At 46.8% G+C, this 19,306-nt stretch overlaps 1 long non-coding RNA gene across 2 annotated transcripts in view; it reads left to right on the forward strand.

Annotated features, from left to right (window-relative positions):
* LOC146194965 (uncharacterized) overlaps positions 1 to 17,519 on the forward strand; it is a 62,322-nt gene extending 44,803 nt beyond the window's left edge. Inside the window, exons 5-6 of one of the 2 annotated variants that reach the window (XR_014705510.1) lie at positions 3,569 to 3,705; positions 17,318 to 17,519. This is a non-coding gene — a long non-coding RNA (uncharacterized LOC146194965). The remainder of the gene's footprint in view (positions 1 to 3,568; positions 3,706 to 17,317) is intronic. The other variant, XR_014705511.1, reaches the window with a different exon arrangement.
* Positions 17,520 to 19,306: the final 1,787 nt, after the last annotated feature.

Raw genomic sequence — 19,306 nt, forward strand, 5'->3', positions numbered from 1 at the left:
TACTGAAGTCGTAGCGTCGAGTTCAGCCCGTCGCAGTGCCGTTACATTAAGTACATCCCCGTAACAATATTCAGGACCAAGCAGAAGACCCAGATTGTTTTCGGCCCAGTGAATTAAAACGTGTTTATCTGATTGATAAATGCAAGAAAAAACTTGTTTTATCGCACAGCATGTTGTTCTGAAGGCTTAGGTGAAAGCGCACGTCCACAGATGACGTCTTGGAGTGTCTACAGCGCACAGTTCTGAACTGCCCTTTGTATTAAGAGATAAGAAAAAATATGACTAAATGCATAGTATTTCATTCCCACTATGCACAGCTAACGAATTCGAGGGACATTGTTCTATTGAGCTGGTTGTTTATAATCGTCGTTGTAAACAGAGTGCGCAAGGCGCTCTTGAAGCAAGGATGTAATAAACATTTAGCAAAACTGCAGTTTGGCCGGGTCGGCAAATTTCTCGTGATTTTGCAGAATCAAAAAACTGACGGCCTAATCCTATTGTTATGGTCTCCATCACCTTTGCCCTCTGACGCTGTCGGCTCTCGAGGGCGTCCCTCCTTGTTCCTTCAATGCCCGTTGTGAATTCTATCAATACGACACACACGGACGCTTGCTCCAAGAGCCCAACGTCAAGGTTCGATAGCCCTGGTCACCCGCCTCGCTACGACTCGCGCCAGACTAACTTCTTGTCTACTAACTTCTTGTAACCTGGGATCTGCACGGACGCTCTATTGCATCCAAGAACGTTTCTACTGGCCCCGGATGCGTGAAACCACTGAGAAGTATGTGGCTAGCTGTGCTCAGTGTGCTAGTCACAAGCGCCCGCCGGCACTCTTCCTGGTCTCCTTCATCCGGTGACGCCTCCAAGATCCCCTTTTGAGAAAGTCGGGGTAGACCTCTTGGGGCCCTTTCCCAAGTCTCATTCTTGCAACCGCTGGATCGTCATCTGCACTGATTACCACACTCGTTACAGTGAGACGGCAGCCCTTGCTGCACAAAGTGCTGCACACGAAGTCTCCCTCTTCATGCTGCACTTTGTTATACTGAGCCATGGGCCTTCCCGAGTGTTGATCAGCGACCGAGGGCGTCAGTTCACCTCTGATGTTGTCGAAGAACTTCGTTTGTGCGAAACGCGTTTCCAACATTCTACTCTGTATCATCCGCAAACAAATGGGTTGACCAAGCGAACCAACCGGACACTCACCAACATGCTTTCAATGTACGTCGCCGCCGACCACAAGGACTGGGACTGTGTGCTACCATTTATAACATACGCATACAATACCGACCAACAGGAAACAACAAGTTACAGTCCATTCTTTCTCCTCTATTCCCGGTCTCCTCGAGGCATTTTCGACACCATCCTCCCGTTCTCCACAGACGACGGTCCTGGGATTGCTGAGATCCTCTGCCGGGCTGCGGAAGCCCGCCGGATAGCCCGCCTGAGAACTCTCGCCTCACAAAAGCGCTCGAAATCCCGCTACGACGACCATCATCGCCACGTTATCTACCTCCCTGGCAATATGGTCTGGCTTTGGCGTCCACAAGGAAGCGTGGCTTAAGTCAGAAACTGCTCCCGTACTATATCGATCCCTATGATATCCTCGAGGCAATTAGCGACCTCACCTATCGGATTGCGCGCTTTACCAAAAGTGGCCGACGTTCTTCACAAACTGAGCTTGCCCACGTCGCGCGTCTGAAACCCTGTCATCCTCGTGTTGACGATTGACTCGCCCGGAGGGCTTCGCCTGCGATGGGAAGTGTTACGGAGTTGTTCTCAAACAGAGCACGGAGAAAGAAAGAAGGAAGAGGAAGAAGTGTGCGCACCCGTTCGACCTTTATCTTTTGGCACCTGTCTCGTTTCCGCTGGCCGTGTGTACCTAGCGTACTGAACCGACTAGAACATCTCGGTCGCGACGCTAAGGGCGTAGCAATATTTATCGCTGAGCCCTGCCCGAAAAATCCAGTTAGGTATTGCTGGAAAGAGGAAAACGAAGTCGTTATCGTTAGCGCCGTTTGTGTTGGTCGAACGGCAATGACTCCGTTTACGACGTTAGAATGCCACGAATCAGTGTTACGGAAGGCGGCACGAATTTACAAATTGATTGAACGTTTTGAACACTTGTATCTGAAAAATAAGAATTTCAAACTTATAAAAAAGACTTGAAATATCTGGCGCATGAAAATCTAACATATGTAATTTTGGCCTAAAAAAAAGACGATTTTCCCTCCAAGTGAAGAGTTCGTTTTTCCTTCTTAAGAATCGCCCACCAAGATACGAAAGCTATGCAAAAAAAGGCAACTTCATGATGTAGGTAATTACAGGACGAGCAAATGCAGTAGAAATTTCAGAATTTCTTAGGCTGCTTGGAAACCTATGTGAACGTGATAGAATGTGTTCAGCTCAGACCCATTTTATTCCTGATATTCTAAATACATTTTCGTTGCGTTAAGAGCGCAGCAAACACCGAAAAGTGAACATAAAGGTACGGGCATTTTTCTGTCAAATTGGGAATTGTAAAACATGGATTCTAGTTTCGTGCAGCCTCTTTAACACGATAGACAAATCGGCGTTGTTGGCACTGTGTTCAAGCCCGTGTGGCATCACGATACGGCATGGAATAACAGGTTTCTCCTTTAATTTCATAAGGTGGCATGTAAAGCCGGTCGCTAATCGGTTAATGAACAATTTCATTGTTTCTGCTGCATAGTCTCAAAGCTACTCATTAACACGCAATAGCAAGCGGCCCAAATATATGAAATGCAGCCCGAGATGGATAAAGAGCTTTTATTCAATCAAACTTTGTACAGCCGCGCAATGTGTCTTCGAGAACAATATTAAAAATGATCATATGGCTATTGCTAAGACACCCCACTTCTAGTCACCCGTGATTGTGTGTATACAGCTTTATTGATGCGGGGCTTTTTATTTATCTAGGGCTGCATTTCATATATCTGGGTAGGTTTCTGCTGTGTGCCATTGAGTACCTGTGAGGAATACAGCCACAAATATCAGATTAGCCATTACTAGAATAGCACCCTGTTCCTACTGTAACCTCTGGACGCTCCGCATGCGGAAGCCAATAAAGCTATCAGGGCATATTCTGATAGCGGGTGAAAACGCTGTTAAAATGTACTTTGAGCTGGTGTTTTATTCACATCTGCTTTGTTTGCTATAACGCGGTAGCATTAAAGGTCCATTTACCGGCGTAGCTGTTCTTGCGTGGTAACATAACAAGATTGTCTTTGGAAGGTGGTAACTGACAGCTGACAGAGCCGCGCCATGTTTGGAAGTGCAGTTGCCTCACTTTCAGTTTGCCGACTCGGGCTCTTCTTCTGTAACGGAGAGTTATATCAGAATCAAGCTGCCACGACACTTGCATTCAAATTACTGATAGGGCACGCAGGACCGTTTATACGGCTTTTTTATATTGGTGTTTTATATGCCGGGTGGTAACCTACGCTATCCGGTCACAGTCTTAAAGGCGGATCTTAAATGTCCCCCATAATTTGTGTTGCAAAGCGCCCATCAACTGATAAACTTTTATTCATGATTTCTTTTGTAACAGCCGATGACGACAGCCCGACAAAAAAACCCGACTTTCGGAGCTATTCGACGAGACGAAAACCATCGCTTCGCCGCCGCCGAGGATGAGGACGAAGGCGGCTCGTATTATTGACTTTTCCTTATATTGTATGTACTCAGGTAATAAATCTCTAGTAGAGCATGTGGAAGCAAGGGCATTTTCATGTTTATTATTTTATTTACGCAGTGTACGCTAAGAAAAAAATACCTGTTGTAACAAGAAAGTTTTAGGAAGCAGAGGCACTCGCTTTTTTGAAAGCACAGCACAAAGCACACAGAATTATAGTGCAACCCCGTCATATTCAAAAAATATATTGGTTCCCGCCGCTGCAAAGCTGACAAAATTTTGTGAAGTATTAGATATAAGTAGGCATGACTCAAAAGAGACCAATTAAAATCTTAAGGTCGTAAGTAAATTAGCGCGGGCCGTTCAATAGAATCACTCAGCAAATTTTCGTGTATTTATTTATTGGTAGCCAAGACTCTTGTACGTCAAATCAAGGCTGTTGCACCGCCGCTATTATGAAAAGATCTGAGACTGTGCCAAAACGTTCTGGCATGCACTTCGTGGTAATTATTTTACATATTTGCGCCATGTAAAATTTACATCGTACTACCGTTTTACTCCTACTAAGACTCTGCTTTCTGAAAACCGCGCAGCACTTCCTGCATAAATGTGTTCTCATGCAAGAAGATTTGTGTATGAGGGTGAATTAAATATTATCCTCGACACGGATGTATCTTATAGTGCTACACAAAAAGGAAAGTGATCTTAAAGTCATTTCTCAATACTATACCCTTGTTTTTCGACACACTCAATCCAACGCTGCCTAAGCTTCCTGAGGATGTCAGGAAAGAAGTATGGTGGAGGCGTTTTCGATCCCCTTGCTACAGCTCCTCGTATTTCCTCGCCAGAAACCTGGGTTTGCGCAGTGGACGCTATCTCGCCGAGCTCATCCCAGTGACTGCCACAGTAAGCATGGCATCCAAGGACGCACCACCCGCTACGCATACTCCGCCTGCCTCCATGCTGGTCATTCCTGCGCTCGTTTAGTGACGCGTAGTTCCTTACCTACCGCCTCAAAAACAGGAAAACATACCCTTCGTCCTCCCCTTCCACCCTTGCCCGATTTTCACAATCCCTCCTCTAGATCATCATCATCATTATTATCCTTATCGTTATTATTATCGTTGAAGTCAGAGTTGAGCGATATGCATTCGGCAACAAATGAGTGCGTGGCCCAGGTATCTGCCCTGTCCGCCCGCTTTGTAGATGCTGAAAAAAGGTCCTGCCGCAACAATCTAGTATTTTACGGTTTGACGGGTAGCCCAAATGAATCTCGGTCAGAAAGCGAGAAGCTAATCATTGACCACTGTCATCAGTTTCTTGACGTTGACTTGCAGTCACGTGATATTGAACGTGCTCACAGATTAGGTACTTACTCAAATGGCAAACGCAGGCCGATCATTGTCAAGTTTGTCCATTACAAGGACAAAGATCAGGTGTTTTCTTTGTGCAAAAATTTGAAGGGAACGAATTACAGTGTCAGTGAAGACTTCACGCCTGAAACACGTCTTGCACGGAAAAAGCTGTATCAGTTTGCAAAGGAACACGACTATAAAATTTAACCACGACAAGACAAACTGATCGCGAACAGCATGACATTCATTTATGATCATATCGCACAAAAACTGGTTGAAAAATCATAGCGCGAAGTGCAAGTACAACGCAAATTTCCCAATGTTAGTCATTTCCCTATAAATTTTTTGTACACTAATATCCGCAGTATTATACCAAAACGTGATGAAATTTGCAGCCTGATATCTTCTTCTTGTGATTTGCTGCTTCTTGCAGAGACATGGCTTAATTCGATCATTCGATCATCATAACTGACCTCGAGGTTTTGCCTTCATTCCCTCATTTAGACATATTACGCATAGATACACGTGACGGCGGTGTTCTTATCGCAACTAACCCATCATTGCGTTGCACACCGGTCAGTGTTCCTACCCCCCCCCCCCCCCCCCCCCCCAGAAATGGTTTGGATTTGTTGTAATGCTACCTTTGCGCGCCTGCTAATTGGTGTTTGTTACCGTCCTCCATCTAATGACGACTCCTTTATATCTTTATTTCATGACTCACTGCAAGCGCTAACGACTATGTATCATAATACCTCCGTCGTTATTTTCGGTGATTTTAATTATCTTTCCATAAACTGGATCAAGCCCGCTTCTACCACGTCAAAGTGCAGCAGTGAAAGTGAATTCGTGAACACGTGAACACGTGCATGGCTTTCGGTCTAACGCAGCTTCTCAAAGAGCCCACTCGTATTACACAGCACTCGTCTAATATTCTTGACCTAATTTTAACAACACATGCCGATATCTGTTCTTCCCTTACTTTTCTTCCCTCCCCTTGCGATCACGCTGTAATCAATGGCTCGCTCCACTGCAGCTTGGTCAGGACTAAAAAAACTAAGAATTACCTAACACTCTATGATAAAGGTGAATACACAAGTATGAATTCTGAGCTAGAATCTTTTTGCGACACTTTTGCAGCCACTTATCAAGAGAGGCCTGTTGACGTTAACTGGCAACTTTTTAAAAACAAAATACTCCGTCTAATCGCAAAGTACATCCCCACTATCACAATAGCAGAGAGTGCGCAGTCGCCGTTGTTCAACTCGGCACTAAAACGTTTAAACAATAAGAAAAAAAAAAGACTTTTCCGATCTGCTAAGCGCTCAAGCAATGCCTCTGCATGGGATAAGTATTTCTGCTCCGCTAAACAGTATAAAAGACAATTACACTCCCCTAAACAATTTTTTTTCAATAACACTCTGTCATCTATGTTACGTAATGACCCCAAAAGGTTTTGAAAGGCAATCAGTCCTTCCGTCTCAACCAATATTTCTTTGCTTCGTAGTGACGGCAGCAATGCACAAGATCACGAAGTCGCTGGCATGCTGAATAATACTTTTTGTGCTGTTTTCACTAAAGAGACTTCTGTCGACCTCCCTTCGCCACCAGAACATGCTCATCCACAAATGTATCCTCTAACTATTGACCCGAACGGAATTTCTAATATCATTGATAAACTAAAGAATTCATCCTCGGCGGGAACCGACGGCATTAATGCTAAGGTGCTTAAGAACACTAAACATGTCAGTAGCCTTGTTTTATCGCTCATTTTTCAAGCAGTCGCTAAGAACTGGTACCAATCCCATGGACTGGAGGATCGGGAAGGTCGTTCCTCTCTTCAAGAAAGGTAATCGCTCGTCACCCAGCAACTACAGACCAAGATCCCTCACCAGTGTTTGTTCAAAAATTATGGAGCATGTTATTTATTCCCAGGTTGCAACACCCCTTTCATCCATTGGCTATTTCCATCCTAATCAACACGGCTTCCGTCAAGGCTATTCTTGTGAATCTCAGCTTGCTCTTTTCCTTCACGATATTCACACGGACCTCGACCTTAACATACCCACAGACTCCTTTTTTTTTTAGATTTCGAAAAAGCCTTCGATAAAGTCCCACATCGCCATTTGCTGCTTAAGTTATCTACCTTTAATTTAGACTCTTGTGTATTGAATTGGATCCATAATTTTCTAACAAATCGTCTCCAGTTTGTTGTCGCCAACTCCCATTCATCTACCCTTTCCCAAGTCCGGTCAGGAGTTTCTCAAGGTACTATACTTGGCCCCTTACGTTTTCTAATTTATATTAATGACCTGCCAAATTGCATAACATCTAACATACGGCTGTTTGCTGATGACTGTGTAATATACCGCACCATAAATAACCAATCTGACATCGCCATCCTACAGAATGATCTGCTTAATGTGCAAGAATGGTGCGACACCTGGCTTGTGAAATTAAATGTTAATAAAACGTTTCATGTCTCTTTACACCGTCGGCGTAACTACTTACCTTCTACCTATCATCTTTACGATTTTCCTATAACTCAAACTGACACTATCAAATATCTAGGTATTCATATCTCCAGTGACCTATCCTGGTCGAGTCATATTTCTCATATAACCAACTCCGTTTGTCGCGTTCTTGGCTACTTACGCCGCAACATTTCATTAGCTCCCTCTTCTGTCAAACTAATTGCTTACACTTCGCTTGTCAGACCCAAACTTGAGTACGCACAACCTATATTCGATCCTCACCAAACTAATCTGATCAATTTACTGGAATCTACTCAAAATCGAGCTTCACGTTTCATTTTTCAGATTACTCCTATCGCACCAGTGTTACCGTACTAAAATTCAAACTTGAACTTCACAATCTAGCTTTACGCCGGAAACTAGCTCGCCTTTCTCTTTATCATAAGTTTTATCACAGCTTGCCACCTAACAACGTGTTCATCCGTCCAGCCCATTGGTCATCTCGCCGTCTCCAATCCAATGCCGTCTACCCCCAGCGCGCCCATACGATAACATTCCAAAAGTCATTTTTTCTCCGCACTGCCCTGGACTTGAACGACCTTCCCGACCACATCGCCTCACAAACCGACATTCATCATTTCAAGACTGCCATTGAAAGACATTTTTTATTGTAACCGCCGTACTCCAAGCCCACCCCTCATGTAATACCCCTTAAATGGGGCCTTTGAGGATTCAATAAATAAATAAATAAATAAAAAAACCAAAATCAGCCATCCGCCGATTTTTAACGGCGAAGACAAGACGGATATTGAAGATTGGCTCGATGAATACGAGAGGTTCAGCAAGAACAACAGGTGGGATGCTAGCATAATTCTTGCCAACATCATCTTCTATCTAGCGGGAACGGCGAAGACTAGGTTTACCAACGACGAAGAGGAGATGCCTACTTGGGACATCCGCAAACAAAAACTTCAGGACTTGTTCAGCAAGCCGATTGGGCGAGCTGTAGTAGCCAAAAAAGACCTAGCTACTGGTGCAAAATCGTCAACAGAATCACACCTCGCCATCATACAGGACGTTCTCGTCCTGTGTCGAAAGGCGAACACCTCCATAATCGATGATGATGAAGTGAATCATATACTTAAGGGTATCGCTGATGACGCATTCAACATACTTCTCTGCAAAGACTGCTGTACGGTGGACTCAGTCCTGCAAGTCTGTGCCGTTTCGAACAGGCGAAGCAACGCCGCATCGTCCATCGGTTTGAGCGCCTTCCCAATATGGCGACTACATCCTCATGTGACGATCTGCCCACTTTGCAGCAGCCTTCAAGTCAGAGTAACCTCACTACCATCGTCCGCAGAAAAATCGAGGCCTTGACGCCTGTTACACTTACATCACCTCCTACAGAGGCAACAATTGCTATGACACAGGCTGTCGTCCGCCAAGAATTCGCGAATGTGGGATTCGTCTCCAATCCTACCACGCCACCCCCTGCACCACAACCAATACCAGTGGTTGCTGCTGCTGCCACAAGCCGCCCTAAACACCATGCCACCCTACTTGCAATCCTGCGGAGTGGCGCACTTCTGACGATAGGCCTATTTGCTTCGTCTGCTGACGGGCTGGCCATACGTCCCACTATATCCGCAGCCACCCGGCTTTCCCCTCTCACCCCTATTACAACTCTGTCCGCCGTGACTACTATGTACCACGGCGCGTTTCTGTCACCCCAGCACAGCTTCGTACCAAGACATTGAGCAAGCGCGTCGTCCTAGCCGTTCGCCATCGCCTCAAGGCCACCATTCCCGATCACCTACTCCTCGCTGCAGCTTGTCCCCAACGCATCAAGCCACCTACTCGGCAAACCAGGCAACGCAGCGGCCGGACGTGACGCTGCGTTACCAACCCGGACCGCCAACTGTGTTTCGACCATATGCCACCACGCCGCAACCGGACAAATGTCCTCGTAGATAGAGTCCCTGTGGCCGCTCTCATTGGCACTGGAGCCCATACTTCTATCCTTAGTTCGTCGTGGCGCCAGCGCCTCAAAGACGTTCTTACGCCCACTAACACCTCTACAGCTCGTGCTACTGATGGAAACACTGCTACCCTCATCGGAATGTGCACTGTGCGCGTTAACATCGCCAGCCACCACGTCCCTCTGCTCTTCGCCGTCCTTACTAAAGTCCTCAACAGCCTATTTTTAACAGCCTATACCGCTCTCACTGACTGTTCCTCCGGACTTCTGTGCCTTGCCCTACCCTATTGTGTTCATGAGCCTAGTGCTGACCGTTAGCAGCCGCGCCTCTTTTCCAGTACATTTACTCGCCTACCTCCCGAGGCGGCAGTATACGTGCCCATATCACCTTTTCCTTTTCTTCCTGACGGTGACTAACGTTGTCAACCCCATCACCGACGTCACTCTACAGCGCAACATCGTCCTACCTCATAACATTGTGCATATGCCAGTGCCTTTGGCGGCCTTTTGCGGTCATACAACAACAGTTTTGATTTCGGTCACGGATACCTGGGCCAAACATCCTTCTTCACGCATCGCATCGATGCTTGAGATGCCCGCCCTATTCACCAACGGCCTTACAGAGTTGCTCCTTCCGAACACCAGATCATTCAGAAAGAAATGGAGAAAATGTTGGCCAGCAACATTATCGAGCTGTCGAGTAGCCCCTGGGCGTCTCCGCTTATACTCGTCAAAAAGAAAGACAATATCTAGAGGTTTTGCGTAGATTATCGACACCTAAACAAGATAAAAAAAAGACGTGTACCCGCTTCCTAGGATCGATAACGCCCTCGACTGCCTGCATGGTGTCAAATACTTCTCCTCCATCGACCGCGGTTCTGTCCCAGGTAGCACAAAGTGGGCTATGAAGGGTGGGCCCCGGTGGGCCCGATGTAGGCAATGCAGGACAGCCCCGGTGGGCTCAATGTGGGTGCTGCAAGAGGGGCCGACGTAGGCCCGAAGCGGGCTGTCGACAAAGCCCCAATTGGCCCCACTAGGGGCCGATGCAGGCAGCCCTTGCGGGGCTGCCCACATTTTTCCGGCATTGTTAAAAGGGCACATCCCGCCAACTCCCCGCGATGGTCCTACTTTGGACCGATTTGGGCAGCCACTTTGGAGGAACATTTTTTTTTATTTCAGTTAGCCCCTCAGAAAATGACATAGGACCAATGCGGGTTCTATAGCGCTAGCCACACTTGGGGTTGCCCACATTATTCTCATAAGGGTTCGACGTAGGAAATTGATGGAAAGCCCTAGTCCAAGTTTTCCCAATCAATATTTGGGCCCATAATTAAGTAATTACTTTATACATGTCTGCACTTTCTAAACAGCCACAAAATTAAATTTTACAATAACTCATAACATTCATCTAGCCGAAATGACTTCATGTACATCTTCAGGCTGTGGAGATGTGTGTTCTGAACAGTAATATTGTACTGCGAGTTGCAGGCTGTCCATAGCAACCACATAAGAGGTAACAGTTAGCAATCAGTTTGTTTTAGTATATGTAGCGCAATTTCCACGAGCGCGAGAACTAAAGCCATGTAAATTTCTAATCGACTAAACATGGCCACAACTGTTATACAAATCATCTATAACAGTAATTTAGGGCAACATCTAATGGAAATAAAAGATGGAAACAATGATTACGCAATTGCACGCACGCCTTCTAGCCCCATTACGGCCGATGTGGGACCTACAGCGGTATTGTGTGGGCAGCCCCAATTGGGCTGGGTGTTGGTTTTGAACCTAAAGCCCACTTGCTATTGCACGCGCCTTCAAAGCCCGCACAAAGGACCGATTTTGGTACCATGCGGGCACGCCCGCCTTCCAGCCCCATTACAGCCTATGTGGGACCTAAAGCGGTTTAGCTAAGGCTGCCTCATTTGGGCTTCACGAGGGCTTGCCCAAATTGAGCCCTTATTCATATTTCACCTGCCCTCAAGTAACCTACAAGGGGCCGATTTGGGCAGCATGTGGGTATGTCCGTTTTCCTGCCCCACTACGGCCGATGTTGGTCCCACAAAGATTTAATGGGGGCGGCCTCACTTCGGATCTATGAGGGCTTTCCCATAAAAAGCCCACATTTAGGTTGGATTGCCCTCAAATATCCGGCAAGGGACCCTTGTGGTCTGGATGCAGGAATGTGCTCTGCATTAGCCCAGGAAACGCCGCTATGGGACCCATGCAGGAGGAGCAGGGGCAAGCCCAAATGGGGCTTGCCCACATTTGCCCCATCGGGGACCGATGCAGGTTTTATGATGGTTGCCCCAGCCCCACTTGCCTACATCGGACCTACTGGGGCCCCACATTCTGTGCTACCTGGGGTATATTGGCGGATCTCTGCTGGCGAAAGAGGTCGTGAAAAGACGCTTTTGTCACCCCGGATGGCCTCTACCAATTCACGAGGATGCCTATCAGCTTATGTAATGCCCCTGGGACCTTCGAGCTCATGATGGACTCATTACTACGCGCGTTCAAATGGTCCACATGTCTGTAGTATCTCACTGACGTCATCGTATTTTCATCAACCTCTGGGGCCACCTCCGTCGTGTTTCCGCTATTCTTGGCGTCTTCTGGCGGGCTTGCCTTCCCTCAAACTCCAAGAAGTGTAGCTTTGGTCGCCGGGAACTCAAGGTCTTAGGAGATTTGGTCAAAGATCAAGCCATTCAGCCGGACCTCGACAAAATTCGCGCTGTGAGTAGTTTTTCTACACCGAAATGTCGCAGCGACGTGCGTAGCTTCCTCGTACTTTGGTCATATTTTCGGCGATTTTTACCAAGTTTCGCAGAAATCGTCCGTCGACTGACGCAGCTTCTGAAATAAGAGGTCTCCTTTTCCCGGGGCCACGAACAATCGGCTGCCTTCGCCGCTCTTATTGGCCACCCCACCGGTCCGCCATTGTTGCCTCACATAAGAACGCACAACGCAAGTGGTCATGGAATTGGTGCCGTTATCGCACAACATTAGCTCCGTTTCCCTCGCGTCATCGCCTGTGCCAGCTGACTTCTCTGTGTGGCCGAACAGAATTATTCCATAACTGAACGTGAGTGCTTGCCCTAGTTCGGGTCATTAAAAATTTCCGCCCTTACTTGTATTGGCGGCCGTTCACAGTAGTCACTGACCACCACGCATTTTGCTGGCTTTCTACACTCAAACACCCTGCTGGCCGCCTTGGACGTTGGCCGTTGCGCCTTCAAGAGTACAATTTTTCAGTTGTTTATTAGTCTGGCCAGTTGCATCGAGACGCCGATTGCCGGTCCCGTGATCCAGCCGACCCGTCAAGCCAACCTGAATCTGAAAATGACGCTTGAGTGCTCTATATTTCTCGCATTTCCAACATTCGCCGTGAGCAACGCCAGGGCCCTCAGCTTCGCGTAATCATCAATCGCCTCAGCTTCGATCGCCATGACCCTTCCCGTCGTTTGTTAGTGCTCCACGACGGCACGTTATACCGGCACAATATGCGACCTGATGGCTCCAACCTTCTACTAGTAGTCCCTCAGCACCTACGCGCAGCCGTCATTGAACAGCTTCACGACGTTCCCACAGCGGGTCATCTAGGCATCTCTCGCACATACGACAGTTAGCCGTCGATTCTTTTCGCCAGGCCTATACCGCGCAGTCCGCCGTTACGTGGCTGCTTTGACCGCTGTCAACGCCGGAAAAAGGCCTGTTTTGCCAGCTGTACTTCTGCAGCCGATCGACATCCCCATAGACCCATTTTCTTGAGTGGCTCTGGATCTTTTAGGGCCTTTTCCACTGTCCGCATCGGGGAATAAATGAATTGGGGTGACCACTAATTACACCACACGCTACGCGGTCAAAGGAACAATGCCAAACAGCTGTGCATCTCATGTCGCAGCTTTCCTCCTCAACGACGTTAAACTCGTCCATGGAACTCCCCGCCAACTGCTCAATGACCGTGGCCGTTGCTTTCTTGCGTGTATACTCGACGAGATCCTACGGTTGTGCAATGTTCGTCATTCTTTCATAGCTGCCTACCATCCACAGACGAACGGACTTACCGAACGCCCTAACCGGACACTGACTGACATGCTGTCTATGTATATTTGTGATGACCACCGCAACTGGGTCATAATGCTCCCGTTTGTGACATTTGCATACAATTCGTCGCGTCACGACACTACCGGCTACTCTCCCTTCTATCTTCTATACGGCCCTGAAACTCTGCTTCCTTTTGACAGCCTGCTTCCTTCGGCCGCCACTTCCAGCTCATATGCTCGTGACACCATTGCCGGAGCTGATGCTGCCAGCGTTATTGCTCACAACCGAATCCCATTCTCCCAGCACTCCAAGAAACGTCGCTATGATTTCTGTCAACGCAACACCCAGTATTTTGGGGGGTCTCTCGTGCTGCTTGAACCCTAGCTCGCCGCGTTGGCCTATCGGAAAACCTTTTGCCCCGTTATACAGGACACTATCGCATTTTACAAGTGACGCCAGTGACATACGAAATTGCGCCCTTGCATCCCGCACGCCATACCTCTACACAACGCACTGAGACTGTCCATGTTGCACACCTACAGCCGTACTACACGGATCCTGGTTTGGACGCTAGTACGCACCGGGACGGTGCTTTTCAGCCGGAGTGGTAGTGTTACATTAGGCGACGGTGCACTGATATGCGCATAAGAAGGAAAAAGAAGAATCTCGGGAGTTTTGGCAAAGACGACGACGACGTTCGAGCTGTGTCGGCTGGTGCCTGCAGGAAAGGCCTGTTGCGTGAAAGCCTTGTCTCCCGTCTCCGCTCTCTGCGACCTCAAGCTCAACTACACCCGTAACAATATATATATATATATATATATATATATATATATATATATATATATATATATATATATATTATAAACTTGTTTTCGCATGCATGTACGCTTCATGGAGGAGACCGACTCATTAAGAACGCAATGGCCTCTGAGCTTGCACCATTGCTTTGCTCAGTCCTCGTTGTTAGTTATAAATAGAAATTTGTCACAGTTTGCGTTCTATACAAAGAGATATATAACTGCATAAACATCATTCTGTCTAGGTAGGCTCCTTTTAAAAACAGTTTAGAAAAATATCAACATGCACTTTGTTCTGTAAAATCAAGACAAAATGTGTATTGCAGACAAGTGTCTTTTGGCTGTTGTTCTGCTTTTATAGAACTTCGCTTCAGTATAAAATGCAGACTTCTTGTAAGAACACCGTCAAAAGTATCTTATTTCTTATTCTGACAGAAGAACACTGTTGTGGCTCTTTGTGGGTGTGCTGATGTTCACAAAAGAACAGCAGTGGTACTTATTGCTAAGAAATTTGTATTGAGTGCTTCTTCTTCATATGTGTACACATTTAACTCTGCAGTGAAAAGTAATCATTGATAGTCACCTATATGTATATGGCAATGTAGAGTTTTCTCCGAGAGCGTTTCCCCTTTAGCCGTGTTGAAGCACCATGCCCCATTAAAGAAATTGAGTGCTGTGGGCTTTAGGAGCAAATCACTAGCTTGCCCTCTTGGTCTAGATGCCCGTAGGCAATGAAAAATAGCATATAGAACGTCGAGACGCCGTATTGTACTTGACAGTCTACTAGTTATACTTAGCTTCTATGTAACTCATTTGCGTATTGTAACTCATTTGCTATGTACAGAAGCAAAAACGTTTCCTACCGCATTTGATTTATACTTTTTATCGCGCAATCTTTGGCAGTGCTAGATGATTGAAATACTTCAGATTTGTAAAAACGTTCCTCAATGCCACATATAGAGGATGGATCCAAGAGTTTTTTTCATAGACCAAAGGACAAGAGAAACAGATCATTCTGACTGGTAGAACGAGACATTCGGAATGTTATTTCTTGCCTCTGAACTTTTGAACTGTTTCAAGGACATTAAAAAAGTACTGATCTTTTTTGACGTGGCGTAAAAATAGATTATCATTAATTGGGAGAGTTTGGTTTGGTTTGTGTTCATGACGCCGGAAAGCGACTGAGGCTATGATAGACGCCGTTGTGGAGGGCTCCGTCAATTTGGACAACCTGGGGTTCCTCAACGTGCACTTGCATAACACAGCATACGGGAGCCTAGCTGTTCACCTCAATGGAAAAGCGGCCGCCGAGGGAGGGATTCGATCCTGCATCCTTGGGCACAGTAGTCATGTGCCCTACCACTGCACCACACCGGCGGGGCAATTGGAAGTGCATACAACTATATAGATAAAAGCGTTCATTTCTTACTAAAGAGGCACTGAAAGCAAGGTATACCGGAAAAGAATTAAGTTGGCGGTGTGATGAATTTATTTGGTGAAGAAATCATTCTTTATTTAAGAGAATTCAGGTGGGGCGGTATTGCACAATTACAATGGTAGACCATTGTAATTGTGCAATACCGCCCCACCTGAATTCTCTTAAATAAAGAATGATTTCGTTCCCGGAATTGCCCGGGTGAGCCGAAACCCATACTCGTTCTACCATCCTACGAGGGACGGGACGGTAATTTTTAAGGATATACTTGGCGGCAGCCGATAGACGGCCCCTCCCGACATTTTGTATGGCTGTTTAGGAGTCACTGACTATAATATCTGCTTCGGTAGATTGTCACCCGTTAATAATTAGAGGGATTATTAACGATGCGCCCTTAATGGTGCTCACACTCCCAGACACCCTTAGAGTGAGGGGGGGGGGGGGTAGCTGTTCCGGTGGCAAAGGAGATGCCCTCGACCTGTGTGGCAAGCTCAGCCAGAATTCTACTACCTTGTAGCGACGGAAGGGGTGGCCGTTTGGTGCCCAGCTGTCGCGGGTTTAAGCCAGAGTAAGGGTTGGAGTCAGAAGAAACAAACAAAACAAACTTTATACACAGCAAGAGGCGATACAGAGGAATACACAAACTAAAATTGCACTTACGAGAAGTTCACTCAAAACAAACGCTAAGCATAGAACTACAGAGGTATTCAATAACACAGAGGCTTTACAACACCGATCAAACACGAGAGAGACACATACACAAACACCAAATTGTTGACCGGGCACTGTTGCAGTCTGACGCCTTGAGAGTCACGATGTGGCCGCCAAACAAGACGAGCTCCGCTCCCTCGCAGGTCCGTGGGCTTGCCAGCAGCGGGTGATTCCCGGGAGTCCAGTTGTCGCACTTGCGAACACGCCGGAATCACTGACTGACTGACTGACTGACGTACTACACAAGCGGCGCGACCTCAATAAATAGGGCGTGCCGCGTCTGTCTGTTAAGGCGCGCTAAGGCCAGCGCGCACACATACTTAGCTTCGCTGGTTAAAACGCTCCCTTCTCCTCCCGTCCAGCCACGCGTCTTCATTGGCTAGGACCCGTATAAAATTCTGAAGAGCTCTGGCATATTCCAGACTGATGAATCACCGTCATCGCCGGGTGATGAGAAAGAGGGTGACGGCGACGCGTACAAAGCTATGCGCTCTCTCGCGCGGGGAAGGAGGCTTTTCTCGAACTTTGTGAAAACTTACATGCGGTGCAGCGGCTGCCTCGCGCCGCGCCGGCTTGATAACAATGTGCGCCGATTTCGTGACAACCATGTGGTGCGGTCGTAACATTTGTACTAAAAAAGTTTCGCGAGTAATCCAAGCAATCTTTCCTGATTCTAAAGAGAGATCCTTCTATTCAATGGATTCATACATTACTTTGTGCTCTGAGCTTCTGAAGCAAGAATCTCGAATTTTCAGAACAGTGAGTTAGATAAACTGACGAAGCAACTCGCTTACTGTCAAAATATTTCCACTGTGCTCTCATGCATCGCACACTATCTGAAATAATTTTTTTCTCTTTGCCCCTACAGGATACAATAAGGTTTAGCAATCTCCCAGGCCTTTGTTGACTAACCAGGGAATGAAGAAGTGCCTTGGTGAAATGAAACGTTCAATGGAATGCTCAATATTTAACTTATGAAACACCGCTAGCGGACAAACGCATGTGGCAAGTGCCACGAGAGCACTAAAATTATTAAATAAATGGTTGGTTCTAAATTTCACATTCGAGTTCCTGCCCTACCTCTTTTCTTGCCGTATAACTCCGCTTCATCAGGCATACGACCCCTAGTCCTACATCAAAAGATTTCTTCAACAGTTTCACCACCATTTCACAACGGCGAGCTGGAGCGTGTTGTTTGCGCTCAACTTCAGGCAGCCACCCGTTGACCAAACGCCATTAGCAGTCACCACGAGGATACAAACACGGCCTTCATCTAAACCGATATCAGAACTTCTACTTTGTGCTGAAAGGGAGCTACCGGAAAAAGGCTCCGTAATGCAGCCTCCCGCATTTTCAATGAGAAAATCAATAAAATTGCATTCATACTATTTTTGAACCCGCCTAGAAAGCCTAAAAACATAAAAGCAGCATTTACAGGTTGATTCAGTCTTTATTTTGTGAAAATATGCGAATAAAGTACTGCACATTATTGTTCGTATGTCGTGAAAGATTAGGAAAGATCTCATTGTAGGGAAGGTATGCTAAAGAAAATCGCTAGACGGAAGTGTATTAATTTGTAGTTTTGAATTTTATTTGTTGTAATGAGCAATATTGACAATAAAAGCGTATTTATTTCGATATCAACTTACTCAATGTCAAAATCCAATGCAATCACTCCCCTCTGACTGATGCCAGCCACTGATGCAGGGCTTTCTGCTGCAACTGTGGACACAAAATTAATTTTGTTTTTCAATGCTATGCAGCTGATGTGTCTGCCTTTTGCATTAAAGAGACTATGAAATGACTAAAACGATCCCTGACAAACATTTCGAATGTGTAGAACGAAGGTTATCGAGCTCTCCTCCAAAGTGTAATTCGTTTAAAGACATGATTTATTATTATTCTAAAAACTGCGTGTTTTAAAATTAGGGGGTTGCTCGGTACTCGCGTTGCAGTGAGGTTTGGAACTATTCTGCCGTGAGTACCTACGTCACAAATACCCAGAGTGACAGGCCACGACAGGCTGCCTTTTGTTGCAGCCGCGACAGCCACTACGTCATGGGCACACTTCCGGCAGCTATAAAAGTCGGCTGTTTGTGTGCTGCATGCTTTGCATACGTGAACCCCTGAACTTGGCGCTTCGGTTCCCGATGTTAACCAGGAAGGTTGTGGCGTCTGACTGACAGTGCGCGTCGGCGCCAGAGTGTAAAAAGAGAACGGGCTGGTCCTATTCAACACCGTACCTAATGTACACTTCGACTGTATAGGATATTTTAGGAGCAGCACGCAAAATAGCCAGTGTCAACCTTCGTGTACCGGCCGATAGCGCAGCAACAGGGTACTGTAGTCCCGTCTCGTGTTTGCAGTACACACCATTTGTGCGGCGTGTTGGTATACAAATAGAGCGTGCGTCAAAAGCGGGCTGTCCTCAGCTGCATCGAGAAGGTACACAAATTCGCACCTGTAAAGTTCAGAGCCGGATGCCGCCTGCTTACTGCCGAGATGTTGCCTGCGAGCGCTACCACGGACGGCACTCCGGTCGTGCGTTGCTCCCTGGTCGTCTCTTGGCCTTGTTTGTTTGGCATCGAAGACACGGCACACGGCGTTTTGAAAACGGCCGATTCACTGCTTCTCTATCGTAGCCGCTCGCGTGCTCCTGTGTGCGAGTCTAGCATGTAGGTGAGGAAATAGGTGAACACCTGTGCTGCCGAACTCTACGTGCCGAGCTGCTTTGCTGATGTTTTGCGCCGTCGATTCTGGCTAAGGCGATGTGTGCACACGAGATAAAACACGCGTTCGCGTTACTCATTGGCACTTCCTAAATGATATGCGAAAGTAGAAAGAGAGATAGAGGGAG

This window comes from Amblyomma maculatum, chromosome 3, assembly GCF_055883805.1.
Source record: "Amblyomma maculatum isolate TAMU_Amacu chromosome 3, ASM5588380v1, whole genome shotgun sequence".
Taxonomy (NCBI): domain Eukaryota; kingdom Metazoa; phylum Arthropoda; class Arachnida; order Ixodida; family Ixodidae; genus Amblyomma; species Amblyomma maculatum.